This window comes from Puma concolor, chromosome A3 (genome assembly GCF_028749965.1).
Source record: "Puma concolor isolate L17-30 chromosome A3, mPumCon1.1.hap2, whole genome shotgun sequence".
NCBI classification, from domain to species: Eukaryota; Metazoa; Chordata; class Mammalia; order Carnivora; family Felidae; genus Puma; species Puma concolor.
Window position 1 is genome coordinate 113,684,751 of NC_141669.1, and position 5,399 is coordinate 113,690,149.

General features: G+C 52.9%; 1 pseudogene; it reads left to right on the forward strand.

Moving 5' to 3' along the window:
• On the forward strand, window positions 1–534 carry LOC147582693 (cytochrome b-c1 complex subunit 8 pseudogene; annotated as a pseudogene).
• Window positions 535–5,399: the final 4,865 nt, after the last annotated feature.

Below are 5,399 nucleotides of genomic sequence, written 5' to 3' on the forward strand. Positions count from 1 at the left end.
ATGTCTAAATTCCTTGCCACCTGTGCCTCCCGGAAGGGCTACTTGAGTGTCCTTGAAACATGGCTGCTGGCTTTCCCAAGAGCAGATGATCCTGGAGAGCAAGGCAGGAGCCATGGTATGTTTTATGGCCCAGCCTCCCTCCTTCAGACGGACAGTGGTCCCCACGACCGGGGAGGGCAGAGTGACCCCTGTGCGGGACTGAGGCATTGCCGCAACCCTGGGCCACGAGTTCCGGGATCTGACACGGGTGCAGCACGTGACCACCTACAGCCTTGTTGCCCTGCGAGCACCGCCTTCCCGCACCACTTCTGCAAGGCCATCCCCAGCATGCGGTGCCACACTCGGGCATGCATCCTGGATGTCGTGCCGCCATTTGTAGCGTTTTATCCTGTCTACACACGGGGGACCCAGGAGTTTGTGAAAGCCAAGCGGAAGAATCCGGCTGCTTATGAGAATGACAAACGAGCCACTCATCTGGGTGATGGCTCCCTGGGCCGGAAAGATCCTTCTCTGGGAGAAGAGCCTACATTGTAGTGTCTTGAAGACATAATACACTTCTTGTGGGAAGCAAAAAAAAAAAAAAAAAGAAAGAAAAAGAAAAAAGCCATATTCCTTCATTTTCATAATATCCTATTTGTTACACCTATCGACCCGGCTCAGGATGGGAGGGAACTACACAAAGGCAAGGATTCCATGTGTCAAGGATCATAGGAGGCCATCTTGGAGGCCAGCCATCACATGTCAAATGAGATAATGCGGGTAAAGCGCTTAGAACCATGCCTGACACGTGATGTGACCTCAGTAAACACTAACCATCCCTAACAAGTGCCCTGCTTTGTTCGGGGCATATAGCAACCGCTTTCATTTAGTCATTCAACAAACATTTATTGAGCAGCTCCGTGCACCAGGCACTGTTCTAGGAGCCGGGGAGACTGCGGTGAACAAAACATAGCCCCTGGCCTCATGAAAGTCCCATAGAGTGTCCTGCCATGTGGGGCTAAGTGCTATGACGACTGGCCTCACAGGCAGGTGGGACTTCGACCCATTTTATACCTGGGCCCGGGGTCAAACAAGCTCTGCAAGGAGCCGAAATGAGCTCTGAGTCCCCAAGGAGTTCAGGATTTCACCAAACACAGAGGTTCTCCAAATTGGCTGCTCAGTCGCATCGCCCCGGGGAGCTTGTTAAGGCGCACACCCGAGGCAGTCTGACTCACAGGTCAGGAGAGAGTTTGGGGATCTGCCTTGTAAACAAGCACCCCAGGGGACCGATGCAGGCGACTGACCCACCACCTCTGAGACTGTTCTGCGTGAGTCAGTGATGCAGGGCAGGGCCAGTCCTGCTCCAAGGAGGGTCCAGCCTCCAAGGAGGGGCAGGGCTTAGCCACACAGAGAGGAGGGGAACAGGCTGGAGCCCAGAGACACGGAGCAATTTGTCCAGGGACACACAGCCTGCAGAGGCAGTTTGAAGCACACGGCGGTCGGCTTAGTTAGTTGATCAAGTATATCCCGTGTTGTGTATTTAAATCAATCCATCAATCAATAGCCATAAATTCTTTTCAGGGACTCCCAGCAAGAGGGAGAATCTATTTTCCCACCTCCCGAATCTGGCTTCGGGGCACGCTTTGGCCAATGGGACATTTGCTGATGCGACACAAGCACAAGCACCTTGGCCCCTGCCCTCTCTTGTTTTTTGAAACCCAAGAGCAAGACAGGAGGGGGCCCGGGGCTAAGCCTGTTGGAGGCTGAGACTTCCTGGAGCAGAGGTGACCCACCCAGGTGGGCGTCCCTACAGCCTGCTGACTGACAGACAACGGGGCTGTGAGTGAGCCTGGGCACCCCTCTAAGCAGCAGCTGCCTGGGGAGCCTGGGTGGCTCAGTTGGTTACGTGTTCGGCTCAGGTCATGATCTCATTGTGAGATCGAACCCCATGTCAGGCTGCGCTGAGCATGAGCCTGCTTGGGATTCTCTCTCTGCCCCTCCCCTGCTCTCTCTCTCTCTCTCTCTCAAAATAAAATAAATGTCTGTTTGTTTTTTAAAAACATTGGCGGCCTGCCACAGTGCGAGTGAGCCAGCTGAGCCCAGCCCAAACTGCTGAGCCAGAGAATCAGGGACCATTAAGTTTTGGGGTTTGCAATGCAGCAAAGACCTGCTACAGCCTAGTTATGGGGCGGGGGGGGGGGGGGGGGGGGAGGGGCGCGGGGGAAATTTCCTCCCTTCACTTGGGGCAAACTGTCCTTAGTAGCGGTCATTAACACTAACTGCCCAACAAACTCCAGATCACCAAGATCTCACACAGGAAGCCTCGTGTGTTGCTCAGTAAAATCCAGTGTGGATCTGGTGGTCCTCCTCCAACTTGTAGCTAAGGGCACCAGGGCCTCGAGGTGGCCTGCGTTAGGGACAAGAGGGGCGGAGGCTCATCAGCTCTCAGCGCCCTCACAGTGGGCGTTTCCAAGCACGCACAGCCTCCCATTGGTCAGAACTGGTCACATGATTGTAAGGTGGGGCAGGGCAGCTAGGGGAGCCCTTGAAGTACTGGGGACGCCCACCGCCCTACCTTAGCCACAAAGAACTCACTAACCGCAGATGTCATTAGTATTTTATTTGTGTGGTTACTTGTTTCACAGCTGGCTTCTCCATTAGACTGAGTCCATCTGGCATGACGCCCGGCCTAAGCCACCATCCATAAGAGTGGTTGAATGGCGGGCTAAGCGAGCGAATACATGGTAGGGCAGGCCGCAATACTGTCGTTTGTATTTAGCCCCCAGTTATAGAGAAAATCCCCAGTTAGATTTCCTAGAGCCCCTCACTCGCGATATACTCAGAATATACTTGCACTACGTTTGATTCTGTAAAAGTTTTATGATGATCATTATCTGGGTATAAATGGAACGTGGAAGTGCTCTGTAATCGCGGCCATGTGCGTTACTTGGGGAGAGTGGATTTTACATTTTTACCTGTCCGTTGACTGAGCAGCCTTGTCGAAAAGTTCCTGCTTCGGGGCGCCTGGGTGGCTCAGTCGGTTAAGCGGCCGACTTCAGCTCAGGTCACGATCTCGCGGTCCGTGAGTTCGAGCCCCGCGTCGGGCTCTGGGCTGATGGCTCAGAGCCTGGAGCCTGTTTCAGATTCTGTATCTCCCTCTCTCTGCCCCTCCCCCGTTCACGCTCTGTCTCTCTCTGTCTCAAAAATAAATAACACGTTAAAAAAAATTAAAAAATAAAATAAAAAAAAAAGAAAGAAAAGTTCCTGCTTCGCGGCAAAACCAGGTGAATCTTTTTGTCTGTTGTGTCGTCTTGGACGAGTCTTCTGCTCTCTAAACCACATTTTTCTTACCTGTAAAGTGACCGGCGCATTTACCTTACAGGGTCGTCCTGAGAATTAAAGGGGGTCTCTAGGTGTAAGCCGGGAGGGGAAAGAGGAAAGCTTGGGGGACTGCCTGCCCCATGAGACCCGAAACACAGCTGGGCCCTGCCCCGGGGAATGCTGGCTGCACACAGATGAGGCTGACGTCTCCCAGTCTATCAGTTAGCTTTCGCCGCCTAACATAACACCCCAAAACTCAGAGGCTTAAAACAACGATCACTGGGGCGCCTGGGTGGCGCAGTCGGCTAAGCGTCCGACTTCAGCCAGGTCACGATCTCGCGGTCCGTGAGTTCGAGCCCCGCGTCGGGCTCTGGGCTGATGGCTCAGAGCCTGGAGCCTGTTTCCGATTCTGTGTCTCCCTCTCTCTCTGCCCCTCCCCCGTTCATGCTCTGTCTCTCTCTGTCCCAAAAATAAATAAACGTTGAAAAAAAAAAAAACAAACAAAAAACAACGATCACTTTATTTAACTCATGATTCTGTGGGTCAGCTGAACAAGTCTTCCGGCCTCCATCGGCCTGACCGATCTCTGCATTTGCGGACTGGTGGCCGGGTGATCCCGGGATGGCTTTCGTGACATGTCTGCAGCCAGCAGGCTATTGACCCTCAGTGCTCGTGCTTTCTCCCACTATCTCCCCTCCCACGTGTAGCGTGAGCCTCGGGGACGCTGTACCCACCTACAGCTGGGGGACTGGCGTGGTTAATTAGCGGGACTGCATTTCCCTTGCTGGTGATTGGTCAGGAAAGGGCAGGTGACCCAGCTCTGGCCAATGAGCTATGTGGGAAAGTCTGTTAGGCGCGCTTCTGGGAAAACTTTGCCCGTCGGGAGAGAGAGCTGTGGGGCTCATAGGAACAGCTAACTCTTATGGAGGGTTTAAGTGCTTTACGTGAAATAACTCATTGAACTCCCGTGAGTTAGGCACTGTTGCCCTCATGGCAGAGATGAATCATCTCAGGCATAGAATAGGGTGGTTAAGAAACAGAGGGTCAAACAGCCAGCGAGCGCGGGAGCCAGGATTTAATTCCAGGGAACCTGACTCCAGAATACTGAGTTGTTCGGTACTACGGTGCCACCCTCCTGCCTCCTCTGGTCGTGGATCGCTTGTGTGACACCTGGGACTTGCTGTGGCCATTGTGCCAGTAGTCACCAGGGACAACAGAGCAGAGACGGAATGAGCCTGGAGAACCAGAGTCTTTGCTGACAGTCCTGAGAGCTGAATCAACCAGCCCAGAAGCCCATCCCATCTCCTGACTTCTCGCTTTGTGTGAAATACATTTCCTTCTTTTATTTTTATTATTTTTTTGTGTTTATTTTTGAGAGAGAGATAGAAAGACAGAGCATAAGCAGGGGAGGGGCAGAGAGAGAGGGAGACACAAAATCCGAAGCAGGCTGCAGGCTCTCAGCTGTCAGCACAGAGCCCAACGCAGGGCTTGAACTCACGAACCATGAGATTGGGACCTGAGCTGAAGTGAGACACTTAACCCACTGAGCCCCCAGGTGCTCCCTTCCTTTATTTATTTATTTTTTGAAGTTTATTTATTTATTTTAAAAAATTGTTTTTTAACGTTTTATTTATTTTTGAGACAGAGAGAGACAGAGCATGAACGGGGGAGGGTCAGAGAGAGAGGGAGACACAGAATCTGAAACAGGCTCCAGGCTCTGAGCCATCAGCCCAGAGCCTGACACGGGGCTCGAACTCACGGACTGTGAGATCATGACCTGAGCCGAAGTCAGACGCTCCACCGACTGAGCCACCCAGGCGCCCCTGAAGTTTATTTATTTTGAGACAGGGAGAGAGAGAGAGTATGTGCACGAGTGAGTGGGGGAGGGGCAGAGAGGAGAGGGAGAGAGAGAGAGAGAGAGAAAGAGAATCCCAAACAGGCTCCCCACCGTCAGTGCAGAGCCTGACTCGCGACTGGAACTCACGTACTCGGGGCTGGATCATGACCTGAGCCGAGACGTTAAGAGCCCAACGCTCCACCAACTGAACCACCCAGGTGCCGCCATTCCATGAGAGGCTAGAAGGAATGTCCCGGAGAAA